Source organism: Equus asinus, chromosome 1 (genome assembly GCF_041296235.1).
Source record: "Equus asinus isolate D_3611 breed Donkey chromosome 1, EquAss-T2T_v2, whole genome shotgun sequence".
Taxonomy (NCBI): Eukaryota; Metazoa; Chordata; class Mammalia; order Perissodactyla; family Equidae; genus Equus; species Equus asinus.
Window position 1 is genome coordinate 160,617,292 of NC_091790.1, and position 27,677 is coordinate 160,644,968.

General features: G+C 36.5%; 1 protein-coding gene across 6 annotated transcripts in view; it reads left to right on the forward strand.

The window, feature by feature from the left end:
• The window catches only part of ZNRF2 (zinc and ring finger 2), a 110,637-nt gene extending 85,698 nt beyond the window's left edge, over window positions 1–24,939 (forward strand). For all 6 annotated transcript variants that reach the window (XR_011503715.1, XR_011503716.1, XR_011503717.1 and 3 more), the window contains one exon: window positions 1,437–24,939. The gene's annotated coding sequence lies outside the window, so the exon portion shown is untranslated. The remainder of the gene's footprint in view (window positions 1–1,436) is intronic.
• The last annotated feature ends 2,738 nt before the right edge of the window (window positions 24,940–27,677 follow it).

Below are 27,677 nucleotides of genomic sequence, written 5' to 3' on the forward strand. Positions count from 1 at the left end.
AAGGAGATTTGCGGTAGTTTATCAGCAGATATAAGCAATTGAAATAAGAGCGGCAACATTCAGACCTCTGTCATAAGAACAGGAGGGTTATGCATGTGAAATGTGAAAGCCTTGGTAAATTGTAGGGAGCTAAAAGACTGTCAGCTTTTGAACCTTTTACTGTGATATTATTCAGCTCATACCTTTACACACTTGAAGTAGAAGTTGGGATAAGATTGCTGTGTAAGAGAAGTGTGATGATGGAGTGGTATTTTGAGTATACGTGCATGTATGTTTTTATTTCACTGTGAAAAACGTTTTTTGAACAAGGGAATGCTTTGGAATGTCTTTAGCGTCGCCTTATGTATGAGTAATAAAGTAAAACTTTGGCTAAAATTAGAAGCATTTTAACAGATATATTAAAAACCAATGCTAATAAAATAAAATTCTTAGTATTTTACATGTGAGAGTAATATGTCTAAATCTTTCCCGTATAGGTAAAATTTGTCTTTTAGAGTCAATAAACTTTTTTCTGTGTGATGGAATTTTATAGCATAAAATTTTTTATTTCCTGGTCTAATCAGCTAAATTTTTCCTTTAATGTCACAATGATTTAATGCGATGTGTGGAACATGCATCTCATCTCATAGTCAATATGCAGGTCTCTTGGTCTTAAACAGCATTTCAGTTTTTTCACCTTATGTACCAGTGTTATCTTTTCATTTATTTTCTATGTACAACCTGAGGTTGGTGGCAACTGCCCTCAGAAATCTGAATCAATGGAGTCTGTCTCTGTGGTTCTTGAAGAGTCATTTTTACGAATGTATATACATGGCATATCTTGACTCTTCCACGTTTTGTTTTTGTTCTGACTGCTCTTATTTGTCAAATGAGAAATTCCTCATAACCCTTTTATTGTCCCAGATTAAAAGTATATAGGTTTGAAGAGGAGTCAGTGTTGTTAAAGCATTAAAAAAAAAAAAAAAGACAACTTGTAGCAGCAAGCACAACATTTTTGATATTCTTCAGCAGAGGAATTTAATACTCAGTCCAAAATAGAGATAAATGAATATCTAAAGTCTTGATTAATTAGGAAATTGTTTACTATTTCAGTTTGAGGTTTTTGGTTATTTGGGGAGAGATTAATAAGTTGTGTGTAGGAGTGTGTTTTCTGACTCTGGTTTAGTCTTTATTGTAGAGGGCAAATGACTGTTGTGTAGTGGCTATTTTTTGACTATTTTAAGCTTTAATTGGTCCTCCTGTGTCTTTGATCTGATCTTTTGCGGAACACTAAGTTTATGAGTTTTTAGAATAGTAAATAAGTGTATGAAAATTTATAGTAACTAAAGCAGTGTTCATGGGGAAATGGATGTTATGTTTTGATTTGTATTACTTTTATGAACTACTGCTTAAACTAAATTTGTCTACTTTTACACAAGTTTTCTTGTCTTTTCAAGATGCTTGAAAAACCAAGAGGATATGAGGATCTGTCTCTGGAAAAACAAAAACAAAAACACAGGCATACGCAGCCAGAAATTTGAGTTCTGTGAGACTCGGAAATGCAGAGATGGACAATCATACAGGAAAAAATCCTGCTGAAGAGAGGACAATTGCCGCAGGACTCAGTGTACCAAACATGCGTATAAAGGACACACAGGGATTTTGGAAATGCTGCACATCCCTTAATAGTTATCTACGTAGGTAATACTGATAAACATTTTGTATTCAGACGCCAAAGTTAACTGATTTAAAAGTTGATTTACTTTTTATTAAGTTCTCTAGAGCTGCGCAACTCGTTGTGTTTTAATTGGTTTTGTTTTTTAGTTTGGGGTCTCTTTATTTTCCCCCAACATGATGTTTCTGCCTTCATGTATTCTTAAATAATTTAACAACACATGATTTACTTCTTATGAAGTCTTAAATGTGAAACCAAGAAATGTAATCAAGCAGTAAACATTCTCTGAATGTAGCCCGTGATCTCAAGTTCTGCGATTCTTTTCCCCAAGAGTGGAAAATAGACTTCTACATAGGAAAGCTAAAATATGTTAATATTTTAAATTAAAGGCTTAACATTATGAGAATGCAGTCCAAAGAATAAATCAAGTTACATAATTACATTTGAATTAATTAAATCTACGATTGTCTACTGAATTGCAGTTTATGAAATACATTGTTTGCTCTTATAACTGCTGAACAGTTAATCGGCAGTGAATCATCTTGCTATGCAACTTTAAAAAAAAAAGAATTACCAATTTTAAGTGCTGCCAGCTACAGTAACTTTGTTTTAACGGGTATTTTTGTTTGTTTTTTTCATGTAATTATTTTATTGTGCTTTGCATCTCCAGGCAGTTTTCCCACATTTGAGTGAAATGTTTAGCAGGTCATAAACTTAATAACTTATGAAAAGGGTAAAATAAAATTTTCTTGAGTGGAACTTGGAATAATTTGAGGGACATTTTATATACTTTTAAAAATCAGAATTTAATTGGGATGCCAGATTTATAGCAATTTGCATCTTTAATTTTCCAGATAATCTGGAGGTTAGTGTTTGATAAATGATTTTTTAAAGCAAATATGAAGATTTTGTTAATTTATAATTTATTAATGTGTTATTACTGTAATTGAAGATGTTATAGAGACTTTTAAATTCAGTCTTGTTTAGAAAGAAATGTATTAAGCAAAATTATGTGAATAAATATTCCCACAAAATTCATCTGAATGGTTAAAAATACTGGAAGAGAGCTATCAGGGCTATAGTAGTGAATTTTTTTTTTTCTTTTTTAATATCACAAATACCAGTAAGTAGATTTCATGTTTTCAACACGGGGAAAATGTTATCAGTGAACGTTTAAGCAGTGCACTTTACTCAATGTAATTGAAAGTTGCACAGTACTGTTTCCTTGTTTTAAGCTTTCTTTATACTCTAATGTATTTAAGTATATGCTTTTCTATTTAATGCTGCTACCCTTATTCTTCTCAAATTTTTTCCCTTCTCTATTGCTTCTGTTTCATATTTCTTAAAAGGGCACATACAGGAGCAACTGCTGCTACCCAGAAAAATTTGTGTATTATAAACAATTAAAAGAGTTTATAATTGCTTTCTGTGTGATTCTAGACTGGATAACATTTTCCCTAAAGTTATGCTGTGAAATGCCTTTTGTTATGCTGCAATTGATAAAAGAATCCAAAACCTCCATGTGACAGCTTGACAGCACAGTTTCCTAGGTGCTTTTTAAACCAGTTTTGGAAAATATTCTTCCCTCAAGGAAAATATTCTTTCTTTAGACTTTTTTCTGTTATCATGATATCTTAATATGAATCCATTTTATTCACATTTTCAATTTTGTAAGCTTTTGCACATACACACACACACCAGGAAAAACCTCTTAGAATGTGAATAATTCATTTTCTTTCTATTACTGCTATATTGTTATGGTAAGAATTACTTTGTTGTCTTCCATTCTTAAAGGAAAAGATTTACTATAGTTGTGGTAGTTAACTGTTAATATTCTCCTGGAAGTTGATTTTCTGATATAGTTTTCTCATTGACTTTTTAAAACTTAGTGGCTGAAGTTCTCTTTTCCTTCCTTATCCTGTACCATACTATCACAGTGTCGTTCACTTGGCCTCTCTTTGTCGTAAGGTTCTGTGCTGCAGCTGGTACAATAGAAGCTCCTGTGGTTTAAAAGCAAGTTCAGTGTTTGTCAGTGTCAAGTGCTACTTGATTATTACATTTGTCTAGAACAGTATTTACTTAAATCTGTTTATAGCAATCCATTTTTGTTAAAATTTACAAAAATTAGCATTTTTTTACTTTAAATTCAATTTCCACCAGTATCTTCCCAAAAAGAATTTAGAAATTGAAAAGAAAATGTTTTTAAAGCCCAGATGCTCCAGTGTTTATTCAAAGCCAGAGTTGCTATTCTGGAAAATATTATAAGTAATATTTTACACAGTATCACTTATAATATTTGTAAATCTGTATGTGGACACTGACTAAGTAGAACATAAAATCACATTAGATATTTACATATGTAGCTGAAACTGCTGACAACTAAATATTATGGAGACAGAGATTGAAAGCCTAGGTTATCAAGTTGGTTATAACTTTCTAGAATCTTTGTAAATACCTATTCTCAAATAAGATCACACTTGCGTATATAGAAAGCAATATGTTCTGAAGTTTCACTTTAGTGCCACTCTTTTCTTCATGTTGGGTTTATTGCCAATTTTGACTCATCTTACTTTGATCTGGCTTTTTTTTTTTTTTTTTGCCAGAATGTATAAGAGATAGTAAAATTATTCTTTCTTTTGGCTCTTTGCCAGAGAAATAGACTAAGCATAGTCTTAATCTGTGTTTTTCAGATCTGATTATAAATCAGATACAGATTGTCTAAGAGCAGTGTTTGTGATTGAAATATAAATAATGTTTCTGTTACTGAAGTTGTTTTGTGGTAGTGGAAACAACATTGAAAAAGTCGTGTTGTTGACTGTTGCATACTATACAAGTTTTAATTTCTTAGTGTAAGCCTTATATTTCATTTAAATGTTACACAGTTATTTCAGTTCTCACCCACTAAACACTTTACTAGAATGTAGCCCAAAAATGCCTGAGAAGCACCCTCAGTATATTTGTAGTAAGTATTTTGAAAAGATTTCAGTTTAAATGAGTTAGTGAAAATGGAAGATTCCTTTTCAAAGCTTATTTTACTTTCTAAATTTGGTTATAGTGAAGTTTCAGAGAATCATTTAAATTAACAAGCAAGATATAGGGATATATCTTTAAATGAAAAAGATTGTAAATTCAATGTAAATATTATTACCTAATTTTATTTATTAACTTGGAGAGTTGAAGAAGGGAAATTTCCTAACAATGAGCCACATTTGAAGAAATCATGAAACTCCTTTTTTAAAATTCAAGAATAATTGAATTTACCATCTGACTGACATCCATATTACTGCATTGATAATAATATCCAAATCATCTTATTCTTTCACAGAGGAAGTTTCCATATAAATCAGATTATTGGGAACTTTGTAAAACTACATAGAGGTAAATGTTGCTTATTAAATATGAGTACAGTTTGTTAGTTGGGCCATTTTCTTGCAGTTTGGTTTATCCTGAGGTGAGCTAAATACATATTGACAGTGGGTGGTTAAATGTGAAGTGTCCCTTGTTCTTGTACGGATATTTTCTAAGTTGGGAAAAAAAAACTATAGCATGCCAACATTTTGTCTTTGGCCCTTTCCACTTTTTTCTGAAGTATGTAACTTCTGATTTTTTTCTTTGCTATATTGTGATTAACAGTAGTTAAATTAATCTGTTTTACTGTCTACTTTTCTTCTCTACCCAGATCTTTTCATTCTGAAATTAAATTGCTACTTGGCTTTCTTTAGAGGAAATTGCTACTTGGTATACTCCTAATAGTGATTCTTATTCTTGTAACAGCTGATAAAACTTTTTTGGTAGTAACTTACCCAGACAGCATTTTAAGTACCATATTCTGTGAATGCTGTGCTTAAGCTAGGAAACAGAATGTTCTTTTTAAATCACAGAATTCCTGTGTTGAATGGGAGATACCCAGTCTTCTAAGTCAGCTGATTCTTTATGGAAAGTAAAAGGCATTGAAGAAAACCAGATAGGTTAATATTTAGTTTTAGTTGAAAGTGCAACATTACTATACTTAGGGGAGTTGGTATATTTTCAGATATTTAAGCTATCACTAATTTTAGACCAGTGGCTAATAATAAGATGGATTGTTGGTTGCTTACTTAGAGAGAGGCAAAGAGCAGCATGGCATGAACTCACATCCCAGAAATAAGTGAAATTTTAAAAAATGATACTGTGCTATCTGTTAACCAACGTTGTGCTTCTTAGCTCTGCCCTGGACTGTAAGGCACCTGTCAGGACTCCAAGTCTTAGAACTGGAAGTGACTGATTTCTCCTATTACTAAATTCTCATGCCTTCCTTTTTTGATTTGGTGTACTGAGATTGATAGGTACTGAAGATTTATGTTTACAAACTTAACAGTTCTGACGGGACCCTGCTACCAGTGAACCACATTCCAGCATTTGGAAAAGGTTTCATTATTAGTCAATAGCGTTTTGAGCACCTATATGCAAATAATACAGTTAGCAGACCCTAGAGGCAGATACAAAAGAGATTTTGGAATTTGATGATGATAATTGATCTTTATTTCAGCAATCCATTATATTTTATTTCTTTGCAATGACTATTTATGTGAGTTTCATTGTTTGAAAATCAAGATAATAATAGATATCTATCTCTATTGCTTTGTTCATGATTTCTACAACTCTTCTGTAATACCTCTTAATTTCCTCTATTAGAAAGTATTTTCCTGTTAAATAAGGTATCAAAAGCGTCAATCACAAGAAATATAGAAAATGTATTAAGAGCAACTTGTATGTTCTAAACTAGAATGGAACAACTCATTATTGATATTTTAATAAATAAGACTTTCAAATGATCTTGCCAAATTATCCCATTATTTAGAAGTAGAAAATAAGAGAAGAATGCTTTCAAGGATATTTGTCATATCCACCCTTATGTCTAGAAGTTGACAGTGCATCACAATAAAACAGACTTATCTGAATGCTGAAAGGTTACCATGAATTAACTGATGTCATGATTTATTTATTTTTGTATACCCATTACCACAAAATTGAATCCAAAAGTATTAGTTAAAATTCTGTAATAGCTTAAGAAATGACTGTTTGTAGTCTTAATGCACAAAGAGGTCTTTCTTCATTACCTTAACCATAAGTAAAGATGTACTTCCAAATTTTTAATGTAAAATCTATTTGTAAATTTTGTCATTGAAATATGATTGGAGAGCTATTACATTTTGGGAAGGGATGATCTGTCAGTGTACAGTCGTAACTTTTAAAATTTGGATTGTATTTAGTAGCATTCTATTATGTTTTAAAAAGGGGAGTATTTGTTCTTTTGAAGCACAGTTTTCATGATGTAAGAGGTATTGAGTTTTGTAACATAGTGGTTAAGAACATGGGTTCTGGAGCCAGACTGCTTAGTTTTGCCATCTCCATGACATTGGGTGAGATACTTAACTGCTCTGTGCCTCACCTTTGCCTATAAAAAGAGGAAATACTGTTGTCTACGTCAAGGTTTTGTGAGAATTAAGTGGGAAGGTACATGTATGCACAAAGTGCATAGTAGGCCCTTAATGATGCTAGCGGTTATTAGAAATAAAAATATTTGTGCCCATCTGAGAATAATTTTTGTTATTCTCTTCCAGTCATGAGGTGTAAGAGTAATAGACCTTAACTGATGTGTTTAAGAAACCTAAGTATAATACAGGACATTGTGGATTCTGATCTTCCCTGTTGCTAAAATCTAGAGATTTTACTATTTCAGCAGTTATATTAGGCACTACTTGATTCTATGGATTGTTAGGGACCAAGAATATAGAAATCAAAGATAGGTGACCTCCAGGAACGTATTCTTTAGTGAGTGAGGCAAATGAGTAAATAAGCATATAATAGAGAGTGATAATTGCTATAATAGACATATACACAGAGTGTTGTGGAGGTAGCGAGGAAGATGATTAGACTGAGACTAGGCAAGAGAATGGTTAAACTAAGTCTTTAAGAACAACTAGATCATAGCTCTAGGGGATATGGATAAAAGGACTTGTGGAATGGGAAGTTTGGGAAGGATATTCCCAAGGCAGAAAGTATAGCACATACAAGCATGACACTCTTGGAGAGTTGCCGTGTCTGGAGAGGTAAGCAGGTGACAAATCTTGAAGGGATGTATGTGCCAAACTGTGACTGAAGGATTTTAAACACGAAAAAGATAATCAGATATACCCTTCAGATTAGAGAGGAATGAAGCCAGAAGCAGAGAGACCTGTTAGAAAATTTATAGTAATTCACGGGGCTGGCCCCGTGGCTGAGTGGTTAAGTTCGCGCGCTCTGCTGCAGCGGCCCAGTGTTTCCCTGGTTCGGATCCTGGGCGTGGACATGGCACCGCTCATCCGCTCATCAGGCCATGTTGAGGCAGCGTCCCACATGCCACAACTAGAGGCACTCACAACTAGAATATACAACTATGTACTGGGGGGATTTGGGGGAAGATAAAGCAGGAAAAAAAAAAAAGATTGCCAACAGTTGTTAGCTCACATGCCAATCTTAAAAAAAGAAAAAAAATTTATAGTAATTCAGAGAAGATGATGAAGGGCAAAACTAAAGCATTGGCAATAGGAAAAGTAAAGATGGAAGACTTTAAAGATTCGGAGACTAGAAGTAACTCATCTTGGTAGTTGTTTAGATGCAACGGATGAAAGACAAGACCAGGACAACTCCCAGTCGTTCTTTTTCCACATCTAGAAAGGATGAATCTTAAGGACAGAATAAGTCTACCTAGGGAAAGCTGATTATCCTAGAAGTATCTGCTGGAGAACAGAGATAAAGAACATCAATTCTAACCTAAGGAATTGGATTTTAAATGGGAGGTGGAGCCTTGAGAGAGAAGCCAGAACAGGAATATTTGGGAAGTTGTGAGAAAGCAAAGCGTGTGTGTATGTGTGTGTGTGTGTGGCTCTTAGGGTTCAGCAGGTGTCTAGAGACAATAGTTGCCAACACTATTAGAAGAGTCAATAAGTACGTAGCAAGTGGGGTACACTGAGCTAGTTTCACGACATCTAGCTTGGTTGAGTTGGATCTCTCTCAGCACTCTCCCGCATATCCCTCCTTAAGCTCAGATGCCTGTTAGAGTAGGGCCACACTTTCCCAGGTTTGCTTAGTGAAAGGCTGAGACGCACTCTGAAACTTTCTTTAGGTTTTTTTCTCTTTGGTTTGTTTGTCCCATACCCTTTCCATTAAACTAGTCTTCTCAGACTTTGACAACAGGAGTAAGCTGCTGTTGAAGGCAGAGTCTTTGTAGAAGTAGACATCCAGGAAAGGTGAATCCTGGTGTCCTGATGGATGCTGCTGTTGAGATGGGTCGGTTTGGCTAGGCAAGAGGAGGACAGAAGAGGTTTATTAGTTTCTGGAAGGCTATGTGTTACCACTGGCTGGCTGCGTCATGATCTTCTTTGTTTAGCGAAGGACAGATAATGAAGACTGGTAAACTTAGATTTAGTCCCTGGAGAAGCAGCAGAAATCTTGGGATATCCTTGTATTAGATTAAGTCAAGGAGTCAGTTCTCCCCATAGATTCCTTAATCTAATATGGTGTGTCCATGGGAACACCAATTCAGGCTTTCACACGTTTCTCCAAATTGGTTCAAAGGCACACCTGTAGATAACTGGAAACTTCCTAGACCAGGTTCCTGCAAAGCAAGGCCTGTGAGAATGATAGAAACTTAACACCTGAAAGGGAATTGTCTTAAAATATCAACAACCCTTATATTCATAAATGTCGTTGCATGATTTAAGATTTGCTTTCCTACATAAAACATAGTAAAAATAATTTTTCTGCAATACCTTAATGATGCTGTAATTAAAAGACAAAGTTGTTAAATTTTGCCTTATAGTGCCTTATTCCTATGGTTCTTTTCCATCAACTTATGAATTCAATATTCACTATTTTATGAGATTTAAGAAGTGCAAGACCAAAAAATATCTTCCAAACAAAGTCAGTTTGAGATTTAAGTGCTTTCTGATAGACTTGATCATTTAATCGCTGGGTAACTGAAAACAAACTGTACAGTGTTAGCAATGTAAATTTCTATTTCAGGAAAATATCAAATAACTGTATATCATGAACCATTCAAAGGAGCTCATTAATAATTGGAATGTAATTAAATCTATAAGTGTTAATGGTATTCATTATCCAAATATTTGGAGGATATCCATCTAGGCAGTCAGACTAGATACAGTTCATCCATTGTTGGAGTTCAGACATTGCAAAGGCTGAAGGCCTTCCTAGAGTATTTTAAGATCTTATTTTTCCTTTTTCTCCCCAAAGCCCTCCGGTACAGAGTTGTGTATTTTTGGTTGTGGGTCCCTCTAGTTGTGGCATGTGGGATGCCGCCTCAGCATGACTTGATGAGCGGCGCCATGTCTGCGCCCAGGATTTGAACCGACGAAACCCTAGGCTGCCGAAGTGGAGCACACAAACTTAACCACTCGGCCACGGGACCAGCCCCCTCCTAGAGTATTTAAATATCTAAACTATTGTCATTTTTGCATGTAATCAGTGTAGAAATTATCAGATATTTTGCATCCTTTTTTTCCCAGTCTTGGAAATCTGATGTGTATTTTATATTTGTATCACTTCTCTGTGTTTAGAACTAGCCATATTTTAAGAGATCAAGAGCCATATGTGACTAGTGGCTGCCATATTTGACACACAAGTTTACGTGTCTCTGGGAGGTTGGTTTTCCATTCCTATCTATCCTTACCTGAAACTAATTCCTGCTTTCTGAAGACCTTGCCTTCAAAGTTAATTTACCCACTATGCATGAGCAGAGCTGGTCCTATGTTGTTACTAGATTGAGACAGAGTTTCCTAATTTTTTCAATGAAAAGGGCTGGAAATACCTTAAAAGATTGATGGTCTATTGAATCTTCTTCATGTGCTTTTAGAGATGTCACAGGCTTTCCTTGTGATTACAGTGTTTTGGTGAGGCCACACAGGCTCTGAATACCTGGTCAGTTTTATAGTTAGGAGTTGGTGTCTTTTTGAAGTTTTAGCCAAATAACCAGCAGGAATTGTGAACAGTCCTGATGTGTTGCTCTGGTCTGAGTTGTCCCCTCTGTTGAACTTTGTCGGGGCCATTTCGTGAGTTTCAGGCCTTCCAGCAGTAGTTGAGTTTTTACCACATCCATGCCTAAACTGCTAAATGTGTCCACCAGACCCTCATTCACAAAACTGAGACTCTGCAAAATCCACCTGGAGAGTCACCAGTGGTCAAGTCGAAGCTGTCTTCAGTAAGATGCTCCCTAGTTTGTGTGAGGGTTCTGTGCTCAAGTGCCTCATTGAAAGGAGTCAGGGGATGGGATTGCCAGGGAGTTGGTCTACCAGGATGGGCTACACCATGGAAAGATGGATATTACTCTCTTCTGCTTTGGGATCCCCATAAGCCAATGATTCTCAACACTTGGCTCAACATTAGATCAACTCAGAAGGTTGGAAGGGAAGGCAGAGGCAGGTATTTTGTTTTGCTGAGAAAAGTCTGCTCTGAGCTAACTTCTGTTGCCAATCTTCCTCTTGGTTTTTTTTTTTTTAATGTGAGCCACCACCACAGCGTGGCCACTGACAGACAAAGGGTGGATGTGGTCCCGTGCCTGGGGACTGAACCTGGGCCACTGAAGCAGAGCATGCCAAACTTAACCATTAGGCCATCAGGCCACCAGGGCTGGCTCAAAGGCAGCTTTTTAAAGATAGTAAGGCCCTGACCCCACCCTAGAGATGCTGAGTTAATCGTTCTGATGTGAGTCTATTGTATAGCCAGTGTACAACCTATATCTGGGGTTTTCTCACACACCCCAAAATAGGTTGTCAACCCTTGAGGAGGAGTGCCAAGCATGTCTCAGACCTCTGCAACTCACCTCTGGCTGTGTCCCCTTTAAGTCTTTCCTGCTTGATCCAGCTCCTGTCGCTTTCTGAATGAGAAAGCTACTCCTATATCATTATGCATCCTTCCCAGCTCTGTAGTCTGTAGAATAACCTGCCTGATTCAGCCAGGCTCAGATCCTTGATTGGCAGAGGAAAGTTTGTAGATTCCTTTCTGCGTCCAGAACATGGCTCTGACAAATCAAAAACCCTTTGCTTTTAAGGCTCTTGTCTCTTCCTTTGGCTTTAAAAAAACTTGACTTTGACACAAAATTGAGCAATGATGTCTTGGTTTTATCCTTATTGTCTCTCCCAATTGAAGCAGCAACTACCAGTGAGTTGCTAAGTTGCCATAAGCAACCAGGAACACGAGGAATGGAAAATGTAGCAGTTAATTCAAAAATAGGGTTCTGTTATACTCACATCAGTTGCTAGAAAGCCACTGTGAGTAACTGTAGTCTGATTTTCATTCTTAGTTATGTTGATAATCTCCAGAAGTCTTCTCACCCTGAAGAAGAATGTGTGGGAGTTACTTGAACTAGAATGCAGAGTGAACTGAAGTATTGGTTCATTCATTCAGCACATATTTATTGAGCATTTGATAGATGTAACCTACTGTGTGAGACACTGGCAATACACTGATGGGAAAAAAAGACAGCTACTCCCCTTAGCGAGCTTATGGTTTAGTATTCCTAGCAAAAGTTGGTAGTCATGTATTGCAAGCCAATATATAAACAACATAGGTATGTGAAACCTGGTTCTTGAATAAGTGTTTGTGTCAGATCTTTCGAGACATGAGATTATTAAAGTCATTGGAAAATACTTTGACTTTGCATCTGATAACAGTTTTATACCTTGTGGCAGACTCTGGTATGTGTCAATGCTGTTAAAGGTGAAAACAGGTGAAAGTACTACAAACATTAGGCTTGCATAGAGGCAGCCAGACACAGATTTCCTAATTCATTTCTGTTTTTAGAGGCCTGTTTCCTCAGTAGGAACGGTGTTATATTTCTAATGAAATTTTTTTCTTTACAGCTTTTTAAAAGCAACTCAAATAAGTTATAATTTACATAGGACAAAAACATCCATTATAAGTATACAGTCTGATGAGTTTGGACACACATCTACACCTGTGGTGTATACCTGTGTAACTGTCACCACAACCAAGATAGAGAACATTTCCATCACCCCTCAAAAGTTACCTCAAGCCCTTGTACCATCAGTTCCCACCCATCTCTCTCAGCCCTAGGCAGCCGTTGATCTGTTGATCTGCTGTATGTTACTATAGATTCGATGAGAATATTCAGTATGTACTTCATTTGTGTAAGGCTCGTTTCGCTCAGCATATCTGAGAGGCATCAGTATTGTTGCTTGAATCAGTTCTTTTTTATTGCTGTGTAGTATTCCATTGTATGAATATACTACAGTTTGTTATCCATTCTCCTACAGGTGGATGCCTGGGCTATTTCTAGTTTGCGACTCTAATGAATAAAGTGGCTGTAAACATTTATATATAAATCTTTATGTGAATATGTGATTTCATTTCTGTTGAATAAATACCTAGGAGTAGAATTAATCATATGGTAAATATTTAACTTTGTAAGATACTGCCAAACTGTTTTCCAAAGTGGCTGTACCATTTTACTTTCCCACCAGCAACGCATGAGGGTTCCGCTGCATTATTGCTAACACTTGCTATTGTCAGTCTTCCTTTTTTTTTTTAAAGATTTTATTTTTCCTTTTTCTCCCAAAGCCCCCCAGTACATAGTTGTGTATTTTTAGTTTTGGGTCCCCCTAGTTGTAGCATGTGGGACGCCACCTCAGCATGGCTTGATGAGCGGTGCCATGTCTGCGCCCAGGATTCAAACTGGCAAAACTCTGGGCGGCCGAAGCAGAGCATGCGAACTTAACCACTCAGCCACGGGGCTGGCCCCTGTCAGTCTTCTTAATTTTGGCCATTCTAGTGGGTATGTAGTTGTATCCCATTTAGTTTGAATTTATCTAACCACTAATAATATTAAACATCTTTTTTTTTAAAGATTTTATTTTTCCTTTTTCTCCCCAAACCTCCTGGTACATGGTTTTTTTTTTTTTTAAAGATTTCATTTTTTTTCCTTTTTCTCCCCAAAGCCCCCCAGTACATAGTTGTATGTTCTTTGTTGTGGGTCCTCCTGGCTGTGGCATGTGGGACGCTGCCTCAGCGTGGTTTGATGAGCAGTGCCATGTCCACACCCAGGATTCGAACCAATGAAACACTGGGCCACCTGCAGCGGAGCGCGCGAACTTAACCACTCGGCCATGGGGCCAGCCCCCAACATAGTTGTGTATTTTTTTAGTTATGGGTCCTTCTAGTTGTGGCATATGGGATGCCGCCTCAGCATGGCTCACTGAGTGGTGCCATGTCCGCACCCAGGATTTGAACTGGTGAAGCTCTGGGCCACTGAAGCAGAGCGCACGAACTTAACCACTCGGCCACGGGTGGGCCTCTAAATATCTTTTTATGTGCTCATTTGCCATTGCTCTATCTTTGGTGAAATGTCTGTTCAAATTTTTATCCCATTACTTTTAACACTTTTGTTGAAGTATGATTTACATACCATAAAGTAGTATATAATTAAATTAAAATTAAAGTGTACAATTCCATGGTTTTTACTATATTTAGAAAGTGGTGCAATCCTCAACATAATCTAATTTGGGAATATTTTCATCACTGTGAAGAAACTTAATACCCATTAGCAGTCACTCCTCATTTCCCTCTCCTCCAGCCCTAGGCCACCACTGATCTATATTCTGCCTCCATAATTTCCCTGTTCTGGATATTTCATATAAATGGAACACAGTCATACAAGATAGGGTCTTTTGCATCTGGCCTCTTTCACCTAACATAATGTTTCTGAGCTTCATCCATGTTTAGCATGTATTAGTAATTCTTTACTTATTTTTGCTGAATGGTATTCTATTGTTCGGATATACCACACTTGTTTATTCACCATTTGATGGAAATTTGGATTGTTTCCACTTTTTAGGCTATTATTAATAATGCTTCTTTGAACACTCACCTTCAAGTCTTTGTGTGGACGTGTTTGTTTTTCATTTGTCTTGGGTAAGTACTTCTAAGTAGAATTGCTGGGTTATGTGCATGCAGCCTTACATCCCATCCCTGGGATATGTTGGAGGCTCACTTATTATCATCTCACGCTAGATCTCTATGTAAAATTTCTGCTGTTCTGTTCATCTGTTGCTTGTGACAACCAATATCTCAACCTCAGGCGAGCTACAATGTTGGCCTTCCCTGATTGCCACGAAGATCGATATTGTTTCAACAGTACCCCTGAGCATGAGTTTCTACCACATTTCGTTCCGGATAGTTAACTCCCTCCAGCAGGGAGGCCGCAGGTGCTCACAGCCTGCCCCGCTCTGGTAGAACTACAGTGCCACAGAACTTGGGAGGTCATGCAGGGTGGGTGGAGGTAGGAGCTGCTCCAGGCGAAAATGTCAAATTCTGACTGTTTTGACTAAGGCTCAGTACGTTTTCTTGAGTAAATGTTTCTCAGCTTGTTGCATACCTTCAGTCAATTTCCAAAGTTCTAAAATGCTTGTTTTGACAGTTTTGTCAAATTTTATCATTACTTCTTGGGGAGAAAATTTGCCATACTCCTTACCCAGTTATTTCTGAAGTCTCATAGGGTTGCTTATTTTTAAATTGGGTCATGCATCATCATATTGTTGAGTTTTAAGAGTTCTTTGTATGTTCTGCATACCAGTCTTTTATCAGATGATTTGAAAATACTTTCAGTCTTTGGCTTGTCTTTTCATTTTCTTAAGTGTCTTTGAAAGAGCACATGTCTTACATTTTGATGAAGCCCAGTTTATTAGTTTATTCTTTTCCTGGTCTGCTTTTTGTGTCCTGTGTAAGAAATCTTTGCCTAAAGCAAAGTCACAAAGATTTTCCCTATAGCTCTAACTTTTAGATCTGTGATACAATTTGAGTTAATTTTTGTATATTGTGTGAAGGTAAGTATTGAAGTTTGTGTTTATCCATATGACTCTGCAGTTATTAAAACAGCTGTCTTCTCCCTATTGAATTAACTTGGCATCTTTGTTAAAAGTAAAATAACTTTATATGTGTTGTTCTGTTTCTGGGCTCTGTTTTGTTCCATTGACCTATGTCTATGCTTATGCCAGTATTACACTATCTTCTTTTTTTTTCTTCCCTCCCCAAAGCCCCAGTATATAGTGGTATATTCTAGTTGTAAGTCCTAGTTCCTCCATGTCAGCCATCACCGCAGCATGGCCACTGACAGACGAGCAGTGTGGTTCTGCGCCTGGGAACCAAACCCGGGCTGCCAGAGCGGAGTGCGCCGAACTTTAACCACCAGGCCATCAGTGCTGGCCCACACTATCTTGATTATTGTAGATTTATAATAAGTCTTGAAATTATTGCCTTTGGTTTTGAAAGAAATTTTCTGGGCACAGAATTCTAGATTGTCATTTTTTTTGTTTTATTTTGTTTCAGTATTTTAAAGATACTGTTCCATTGTCTTCTATCTTACATAGCTTCAGGCAAGAAGTTTACCATCATTCTTTTTTAAAATTTTTAATCGAGACAATTCACATACGATAAAATCTACCATTTTGAAGTGTACAATTCGGTGTTTTTAGTACATTCACCAAGTTGTGCAACTACCACGACTATCTAATTCCAGAACATTTATCTTACTCCAAAAAGAAACCCCATGCACATTAGTAGTTACACTCCATTCTCCCCTCCCCCTTACCCCTAGTAACCGCCAGTCTACTTTCTTTCTCTATGAATCTCCTTATTCTGGACATTTCATTAAATGGAATCATACGCTATGTGTCTTTTTGTGTCTGGTTTCTTTCACTTAGCGTAATGTTCTCAAGGTTCATCCATGCTGTAACACATATCAGTATGGTTGAATAAAGTTCCCCTGTGTGGATACACCACATTTCGTTGATGGATATTTGAGTTGTTTCCTCTTTTTGGCTATCTTGACTATGAGCATTTGTGCACAAGTCTTTGTATGGACATATGTTTTCAATTACCTTGAGTATGTATCTAGTAATAATTGCTGAGTCATACATATGACAGCTGTATTTAACTTTCTGAAAACTGCCAAACTGTTTCTAGAGTAGCTGCACTATTTTACATTCCCACCAGCAATGTATAAAGGTTCCAGTTTCTCCACATTATCACCAACACTTGTTATTGTTCATCTTTTTTAATACAACCATCCTAGTGACTGTGAAGTGATATCTCATTGTGGTTTTGGTTTGCATTTCCATGACTAATGATGTTCAGCGTCTCTTCATGTGCTTATTGGCCATTTGTATATCTTCTTTGGAGAAATATCTATTCAAATCTTTTCCCTATTTTTAAGTTATTTATCTTTATTGTTGAGTTTCACGAATTCTTTTTTTCTTTTCTTTTTTTTTTTTTTTGAGGAAGATTAGCCCTGAGCTAAAATCTACCGCCAGTCCTCCCTTTTTGCTGAGGAAGACTGGCCCTGAGCTAACATCCATGCCCATCTTCCTCTACTTTATTTGTGGGACGCCTACCACAGCATGGCTTGCTAAGTGGTGCCATGTCCCCACCTGGGATCCGAAACAGCAAACCCCGGGCCACCGAAGCGGAATGTGCACACTTAACCGCTGTGCCACCGGGCCAGCCCCCTATTCTACCATTTCTATAAGGCCTTCAAAGTGCCCTTTCTAGAGAAAGCTGCTTGTGATTGTGCTAAACTACTGTGAACCCCCCAGCTCATAATTCAGAATTTGTAAACACTTCCTTCATCACAGCCTAATGCCTTTTATTATAGTTATCTCTATTCTTATCTGATTACATCTAGTAGATTTTAAGCCAGAAGGTGGACTGTGCTGGTTGTAAATCGTGTTCACAAATTCTTTGATATTTCTCCCATCAAGAAGTAAAACAACAATTTCAGTCCTCTTGTGTATGTGTATTAGTAACTTGTTTCTAACCAATGAGCAGAAATGATGCTGTATGACTTCTGAGGCTTGGTTAGAAGAAGCAATACAGCTTCTACCTGGCTTTCCCCAGAAGCTTCTTCGTGGAACCAAGTTTCCATGCTGTGAGGAAGCTCAGGCCATGTCAACCTCCAGATATGTGAGTGAGGAAGCCTCCTAGATGACTCCAGCCCAGCCCTAGCTGCTGTCAGACTGCAGCCATGCCAGAGACCCCGAGAGAACTACCTAGCTGAGTCCACTCAACCCCTAGAATTGTGAGAGAGGAAAATTCATGATGAGTATTGTTTTATGCCACTAGATTTGGGATTGTTTGTTACATAGCAGTCACTACTAACTAGAAGAGAGACCTTTCCTAGAAACACTGGAGCACATTTACTGGGATGGTCCTTTACCATCTCCGTGTTTGGCTGCTTGCTTTTCAAGTGGTGCCCGTTGCGTGTGTTTTCTCTAAATGCCCTGTTGACTAGGTTCTTATCTACCAAAAGCTTCTCCTTGTCTCAGCATCCTGACATTTGAAAATCCTTGCAATTAAGAGAAACCTGTAGACAACTTTCAAAACATTGGCAAGCTAAATTAAAAAGTAAAGTTGCACTGTATTCAAATAAGTTAAAACAGTTGTTCCGGACAGTTAACCATATTCTCTTTCAGCCCTTGCTAAATGTCAGTGGCTCATTCTAGAGAGTTGTTAGCCACATGCATGCCACTTAGTTAATATTCAGTCTTGCTTATTATCATAGGAGCTGAAATGGGCTGCATATGATTCTTTTGGGCTTTAGGTAAAGCAAAGAAAAAGGTTATTTTAGTTTATGGTTCTAATAATGCATTCTTTGAATGTTTTAAAGTAAAATTTTTTTCTCATAAAATAACGGCTATTTGTTGTAGAAACTTTTGAAAATACAAGTAAAGCACAAAGGAGAAAACAATGTATTTCTTTCTTTCCTTGTCAACCCGGGGAATTTTTTTTCCTCTTAATTTGTTGGTATATGTATTTCCAGACTCTCTTCTATGCATATATATTCACAGGATACCATTATATATGGTGTTTTGTAACCACTTTCTTCATAGTCATTCCATTTATCATTTTTTGTATTTGCATAGTATTCCATTTCATATTTGTGCCATAATATGTTTAAACGATGCCTATGGTTGAATAATTTCCCCAAATTTTCTACGGTTATAAACAATACTTCAGTGAACATTCTTGCCTAAAGTTGATGGATCAAGGAGTAGAGGTCAAATTATAGGTTAATTTATATAATATCAGGACATGTTACTCCTCTGCTGAAAATCCTCCATAGATTCCATCTTTCAAAGCCGCAGCTGAGGTCTTTAACCTACTGACCCTGCAACATCTGGAGTGCACGTGCACACATACACAACTATGTACATGCCATGCGCTCCTACCTCTCTGACTCAGTTCTCCCACTCTCCCTCTTACTTGTTCTCCTGAAGCCATGCTGGCCTCTGAATATTCCTAAAAAACACCAGGCAAGCCCCTGCTTCAGGGCCTTTACACTTGTTGTTCCCTGTGCCTGACACTGCCTCCGAGTGGCTACAGGCTCCTCTTTCAAGAGACCTTTCTTAACCATACAGGACAAAACAGAAACATCTTACCAGCCCATTGATCTGCCCATGAGCCCTAGTTTGCCGACGCATGTTCTAGAAGGTTTACGTGTTACATTTAGTATGTGATCCATTCCAATTAATTTTTTTTAATATGGTGCAAAGTATGAGTTGAGCTTCTTTTGCATATGTATGTCCGATTATTCTAGCACCACTTGTTTAAAAGACTATTCTTTCTCCAATTAATTATACCATGTCAAAATCAATTATCCATACATATGTGGGTTTATTTCTGGATTCTCTGTTCTGCCTCTGTTTCTGCCCTTCCTCAGTACTATGCTGTCTTGATTACTGTAACTTTGTGCTTTGTAGTAATTCTTGAAATTAGGTAGTATGAGTCCTCCAACTTCTTTTTTTCCCAAAATATTTTAGTTTTTCTAGTTCCTTTGTTCTTCCAAGTAAGTTCTAGAATTAGCCTGTCAGTCACTACAAAAACTCTTGCTGGGATTTTGGTTGGGATTGCATTGAAGCTATAGATCAGTTGTTATAGTCTGAAAAATATTGCCTCTTCTAGCCATTGATCGCATTGTATCTATTTCAGTTTTTAAAAATGTCTTCAGTATTTTATAGTTTTCAGCATATAGATCTTACGTATAATTTGATAGATTTACCTCTAAGTATTGCATGCTTTTTAGTGTTGTAAATGATACAGTTCTTAAATTTTAAATTTCTAATTGTTTATTGCTATTATATAAAAACGATTGATTTTTATACACTGACTTTGTATCCTATGATCTTCTTAAACTCACTCATTCTAGTAGCTTTCTTGTAGATTCTTTGGCATTTTCTGCATAGACAATCATACTGTCCACAAATTGAAATCATTTATTTCTTGCTCTCTAATCTGTTCCCTTTGCTTACTTCCTGTTTTCTTTTTTCTTTTCTTTATTGTTTCTCCTCCCTGCCTCCCTCCTTTCTTCTTTTCTTCCTTTCCTCTTCTTCTTTCCCTCTCTCCCTTTTGCTTCTCTTCCTTCCCTTCTCCGTCCTGACCTTCTTTCTTCCTTCTTTCCTTCTCTTGTGTAGTTTGTTGTGACTGGAAGTGCTGAAAGCTGGGAACCGCGCTTATTCCTGAAGGTAAAGGGGAAGCGTTCAGTCTCCTACTGTGAAGTTTATGTTAACTCTAGGTGTTTTGGTAAATGCCCTCTATAAAATTGAGGAAATTGGCTTCTCTTCCTACTGTTTCCTGAGAGGATTTATCATGAATGGATATTGAGTTTTGTCAAATGCTTTTTCTCCTTCTGTTGAAATGATCATGTGGTTTTTCTTTCATCTGCTGATATGAATTTGATTGGTTGATTTTTGAATGTTGAACCAACCTTTTATATATTTCTGAATTCAGTTTGCTAATATTTTGTTAAGGATGTTTTTGCATCTATGTCCATGAGGGATGTTAGTCTGTAGTTTTCTTACAGTATCTTTGTTTTGGTATCAGAGTAATGGAGGGCTCATTAAAAGAGCTGAGAAGTGTTCCTTCCTTTTTTATTTTCTGAAAGAGTTTATGTAGAATGCTATAAATTTCCTCTATGCCCCACTTTAGCTGTATCCCACGAATTGTGCTTTGTTGGTTTAAAAAAAGGATGAAAGCAAAAGTTGGTTGAAAACAAGGATGGGGGTAGACTATATTGGGAGTGTAAATAGCGTTTATCACATTAGGCATGAGCCAACTATTGGTGCCTTGAGGCGAGCAGATTCCCTGAGTGTGAAGGTAAAGAGTTCTTCCAAATGAGGCTGGAGAGTCTCTGAAGAGAACAGACTGACCATTGCCACAAGGATAGGCCCAGTTTTTGTTCCCACTACTAGTGAGCTTGTAATGTCTCTACTATCATGATTCCAACAGAAGTATTTTGTTAAGGCTTAGCTTCCAATTTTTGAGAGACTGAAGGTTTGGATTAATAAATGTCAGGAAAATTCAAATATCAGAAGGGACCTGCTATCTGAGGTATATAAAGTAACAGCTGTTGAATTTTTGTCAGTGAGGTTGGGGATGAAAATAATCTAGTAGTCAGTTAGATGTAGAGCAGTTGCTAGGGACTGAGAAAAAGGCACAAGAGTTTTGCCTTTCCTTACATCGCAGAGAAGATGGGAGAATGAAAATACAAGAGTGAGAATATGTAAAAGCGTTCTGTGAAACCATTAGGTGATTGCTAGGGGGCACCAAAGCACAGTAACAAATCACATTAGCAGTAAAGCAGAAAAAAGAAAATGAGAAAATTGATCTTGTTTTGCCATGTTGGGTAGAAGCTGTCTGCTTTGTGTCATTATCTCTTTGATCTGAGGGTCTTGACTTAGCAGTCTGCATCTGAAGACCATCTGTTCCCAGAGGATTTTTAAGACTCAGGAATTTATGATCTCCTGGAAATGTCTATTCCATTAAGACTCAAAGATAGTTTTCTCCGATATTAAATCAGTTTTTGAAATTTCTCTTAAGAATTGTCAATTTTTGTTCTTTTAACCTATGTTTGGGCAACTAAAAAGAACTCTCATAATAGTTTTAAGTTGGTTAAAATTTGAAGTATCAAACACATTCAGTTGTTTCTGTTGTTCTTCCTTTTATAAGGTGAAGAAGCAAATCACAGGTTACCTGGTAGCCATTCCAGGGTGACCAGAGAACATTTAGCTGTAAAAGACACATTGGCAGTTTTATTTATTCTCAAATTGGGAAAGGCAAACTACAGAAGAGTTGACGAGGAGACAAAATAGAAACATAAGTAAGAAGTATCTAAATGTAAGAAATTTTTATAAGTTGATAATATAAAAACAGCAATAAGTGGCAATGTAAAAATTTAATTTTTTCAAAGAAGGACCTTTGGGTTAAAATAATTTAAGAGTGTGCCAATACTAAAGAGATTTCACAATATTTTACTTTTAAAAAGAAACTCTACTATCTGGACCCAGAATGTGTTGGGTTATTTTACAGAAAAAAAAAACCCTAATTTGACTCTTTTGTTATAGCATCCAAATGATGATTTGCAGTGAAGAATTTGTATGCCTTTCATTAATGCACCTTTCTAAAGTCTTCCTAAATATTTATTTAGACATACGTAAATGTGTAGACATGTAATAAATTGTTTTAATTCAGCTTTAAAATATAATTACCTTTATGAGCATACTAAATAAACCAATTAAATGAAATTATTATATTGAATTTATCATCTTAGTAAAATTAACCGTTCCCTTAATAAATAGCTGAAGCACCTCCATTATCGCATATGTAGGAGATGTATTGTTTTGTAACTGTACTATAGCATAGTCTCAACCATTTTATTAGTTACTAGCTTAACCAAAATAACCGCTTTTGTTTCCTCCAAACACAGAACTAGAATATGTAAAGCCAAAAACTGTTTAATTCTTTTCTCCACGGCTACACATTTTGTATCTTTCATAGATTTTCAGGTGGCAAAGATCAATAATGTCCAAAGGCATTTGCACTTGTTTACTCTTTAGTCATTCTGTACTCTATAAGAATAGGAGACAAGGATAAATTAAAACCATGTTAAATGACCGGGTTTTGTGTCTTTTCTGTACTTAGAAATTGTTGAGGTATCCGAAGATTGGTTGTTAATTTAACTCAATTAAATATTACCCTAAGTTCTTAAAGTTAACTCCGGGTCTGGAGACCGCGATTGAAGTTTACACATGAAGTCATTATCGTTTGTAGCATAATAAGAATTACACATGATGAAATCGGCTTAACCATAAAACCAAGGCAGGAGATTCAGGGAGTTCAAATCATATAAGCCTTACATCCAAGTCTTGTACAGACTGACACTTTGCACTAACGTGGTTTTTACGTGATGGTAAATCGGTGAGGAGACCTGGAGCTGTTTTTAAAGTAAAATCATTCCACTATGTCCAAAAGGTTAAGATCAGGAATATGAGGTGAAATCCTTTCTAGTATCACTCTTTCTAATTCTGATATACGATGAACCTCTGTATCAATAAACCAAAAATTTATATCATGTCAAAAATTTTAATTTTCCTGCTTTTTGGAACTTACAACCTAGTAACCAAGACCATTATTCAAACTAACAGTTAACTTTTTCTCCTGTATTAGTTTTAGCAAGAAAAGTTTAAACCCCATATGTGTAACCCTTGAGACTTAAAGGAAATCATTTGAAGTTTATCTGGACTGGACGTGGGTGTGAGTGACAAAAGAATGTTTTTCATTAATGTTTGATCTTTGATTAATTCCTGAAGTTTTTCCAAGAGAAAGGGAAGCGGGGAAGGGAATGAGAGAGAGCCAGCTATAGGCAGATCAGACAGAGGAAAGTTAACCTACCACCTGATAATTTTATAGTTCTGAAAAAATATAACTTTATAGAAACAGTTACAGGATTTATAATCCCACCTGTGTCAGTTTGAAGGGTTTGTTTTGGTCCTTCCGTCAGAGATAATTCACCTTCTTGGACTCAGGGAATCATTGGAATTTGGATGCTACAGCTTTCCTTGGCTCTCCTTTATAATCACTCAGGCTTCTAGTTCTTTCTCTTTTTGGCTACAGAGGGACAATTTTCTAGTGATGTTTTTGTTTACAGTATCATGTTTTTGCATCTCCTGGAGCCATCAGAACTGCTTGGTATAGAGGTCAAGAGGGTTTGGAGCATATGGGGCAGAACAGGATTTGGGAAGTTCTTAACAATGGCACAAAGATCTGAATGTAACCAAGATTAGAAGTTGACATACTAGGAAATATGAGGGACCTCTTCATGAAGATTATGATTTTAAGGGACTTTGAGTTAGTAGGGATAGTTCTGAAGAGAGAAGAGAAAAGAAGAGAAAGGAAAGATAAAAACAGCAAAGTGTGGAACAGGGTTTAGGTGAATCCACAAGTGAGGCAGATTTTAAGTTTTTACATTTTGTGGGTCTAGGTAGAGTCTTTTAGAGAAGTTTTGGATTATGGATTTTATTTAGAAGCCTCGCCTACCAATTTTTTAGCTGTATTGTAAAGTAATTTTATACTCACACGTAATTGCAAAACATAGTAGCAAGAATTCCTGTGTACCCTCACCTAGCATTCCCCAGATGCCCCAGTGGTGAGATCTTGTGTAATATAACCATAGTTCGTTAGCAAAACCAAGAAATTGTTGTTGGTATGATACTTTAAACTACAAACCTTATTCAAAATTTACCAAGTTTTGCATGCATTTTTTTTTTATGTATAGTTCTATGAAATTTTATCACATATATGATTTCTGTAACTACCACAACAATCAGGATACCAGACTATTCATCACCATAAGGAAACTCTCTCATACTAACCTTTTTATAAATCATACCTTCTCTAGTAGTTGTAACCACTGGTGACCACTGGTCTGTATCACCATAATTTTGTCATTTCAACAATGTTACATAAATGGAATTATACTCATATAACCTTTTGAAATAGGCTTTTTTAACTCAGCATAATGGCATTGAGATCCTTTCAACTTGTTGCATGTATCAATAGTTTGTTCCTTTTCATTGCTGAGTAGTATTCCATTGAGTGGATGTACCACAGTTTATCCACTTACTTTTTCTAGGACATTTTGATTGTCTCCAGTTTTCAGCTATTACGAATAAAGCTGCTCTAAACATTCGTGTACAGATTTTTTTTGTGGACATGTGTTTTCATTTCTCAAGGATAAATACCGAAGAGTACAGTTGCTGAGTCTTATGGTAAGTCTATGTTTATTTAACTTAATAAGAAACTGCCAAACTCTTTTCCAGAGCAGCTGTACTGATTTTAATAAAGTCCAATTTATTATAGTTTTCTTTTATGGATCATGATTTTGGTGTCTTGTCTAAAAACTCCACCTAACCCGTAAGATTCTCTCCTATGTTTTCTTCTAAAAGATTTATGCTTTCACTTTGCACATTTAGATCTATGATCCATTTTGAGTTAATTTTTGTATCAGGTGTGAGGTTGAGGTTGAGGTTCATTTTTATGCCTAAGAATGTACAATTATTCTAACACCATTGGTTGAAAAAACTATCCTTTCTCTTTTGACTTGCTTTTGCCCTTTTGTCAAAATCTGTTCACTGTACTTCTGTCAGTTATTTCTGGCACTCTTTCTTCTCTTCCGTTGATCTGTGTATCTGATCCTCCAGCAATGCCATAATGTCTTGATTCCTGTAGCTATATAGTAACTATTAGAAAATTGAGTAGTGTGATTCCACCAACTTTTCTTTCTTTGTTTTCTGTTTGTTTTTGTATTTCCGTATAAATTTAGAAAGTTTCTCTATATCTACAAAAAGTCCTTCTGAGGTTTTGTTGAAAATTGCATTAAGCCTATAGAATAATCTGAGGAGAATTGACATCTTCAGTATGTTGAATCATTTTGCAATCCGTAAACATGCTAGGTTTCTCTATTTAGGTCTTTATAAAATGTTTTCATGAGAGTTTTGTAGTTTTCTTCATACAAATCCTGTATGTGTTTTGTTAGATTTTAAACCGAAGTATTTCTCTTTTTTTTTGAGCAATTATAAGTGGCTTTGTGTTTTTCATTTCAGTTTTGAAATGAAAACATTTGTTGAAATGAAATAGAATTGGTTTTCTATATGTGAACTTTGTATCTTGTGACCCTGCCAAAACTCAATTACAATATGTGTTCTGTCCTGGAAAAAATGGTATGAAATTGCTATTTATTCTTTTAATATTTGGTGCAATTCAGCAGTGAAACCATTTGGCCTAGAGATTTCTGTATCTAAAGTTTTTAAACTATTGATTCAATTTCTTTAGTAGTTACAAGACTATTCAGGTTATCTATTTTGGATGAGTTTTGATAGTTTGTAGCTTTTGAGGAATTGGTTGATTTCATCTAAGGCGTTGAATTTATGTGCAGAGTTGTTTGTAGTATTCCCTTATCCTTTTCATGTCTGCTTGGTCTGTAATGATATCCCCACTTTCGTTCCTGGTAAAATTTGTCTCGTCTCTTCTCTTTCTTGCATACAGAAAAACGCTCTTTTTAACCGTTGTGCCAATCTCTTAATTTGTTTGTATGCACCGTTTACCTTTAAGTGTTGGTGTAGGACTATCACTATTAAATAGTGTGTGAAACTATTTACATGTAAGTATTGATGTGTTAGGATTTGTCTGCTGTTGTGTTTGTTCTTTCTGTTCTTTATTGATCTTTGTCAGCTTCCTGTGAGTTACTTGAACCCTTTTTAGTGCTCCATTTAGATTTATTTATCGTATTTGTAGGTATATCTCTTCATATAATGTTTTTAGGGGTATTCTACATTTGCGTGTATAACTGATCACAGTGTACCAGTGTCACCATTGTACCACTTCAAATGGAATGTAGAAGCAGCCCATTGGATAGTTTGGATTTTGTTTCATTTTTGTGCTAGGGTGCCTGTCAAATTAACAATGTTGCTGTCAAATTTCTCCAAAGTGACCACTGCAATACCTAATTGTCCATGATGAAATTATGCAACTTGGAAAGATGTGTGCACGATTTAGCAATGTAACAGGATATCATAAAGGAAAAAGTATTTGGTCTGAAGGGAGTGCAAACTTGGACTAAAAAGTCCTCACGTGAATTGTTGTATTGATAATGTGCTTGTGCAACCACATGTCTCCAGAGTCTGGCCAAAGACCAGCTGTTACTAACTGAAGACTTATTAAAAAAAAAAAAGAAAAGCTCTAGGAGGACACAACTAAAGAAAATAATTCCTAAAATATCTTGAGAGGGAACTGTTGTGGGTTGAATGGTGTCTTCCAGAAAGTTATTGAAGTCTGAACTGCAGGTACCTGTGAATGTGACCTAATTTGAAAAATAGAGTCAAGTTAAGGTGAGGTCATAATGGATTAGGATGGGCCCTAAATCCAATGACTGGTGTCTTTTTAAGAAGAAGTGGATTTGGAGACACAAAAACATGCAAAGAGGGAAGTAGGCCATGTAATGACAGAGGCAGAGATTGGAGTGCTGCAGCTACAAGCCAAGGAACCCCAAAGACTGCAGCGACCACCAGAAGCTGGGAAGGATTCTTCCCAAGAGCCTTCAGAGTGAGCATGGCCCTGCTGCCACCTTGATTTCAGACTTCTAGACTTCAGAAGTGTGAGACCGTCCACTTCTGTTGTTTTAAGCCACCCGGTTTTGGGTAATTTGTTTTGGCAACTCTTGGCAAACTAATTCAGTGACACAAGGCCAAGTTTGCTCCAAGGATTCAGGGCTGATGAAATGAGATGTTCTGAACTCATCAGCTATGATAACCAGCCTCACTGACAATTTACCTGGTCTGTGTCCCTCACTGTAGGTTTTCTCTTATAGAGGAGTGACAGTCAAGACAGTGGACACCTAGACAGATAATAGGAACACTGAGTTAAATGCTTGGAAGCCAGATTTCACCAAGGAACAGTACAAGCTGATCAGAACTCAAAAGTCCTAGGAGCTAAGTGTAAACGTAACACCAAAGAGCTTAACAAATTATTTGGAGCTCACATTCAGCTGGTGTTGTCTTGGGAAGGATGGCCTTGAGAATATGGAGATATAAGGAGTTTGAGATTTGCACACCATTTCCAAGTGAAGGGTCACAGTTTGTGG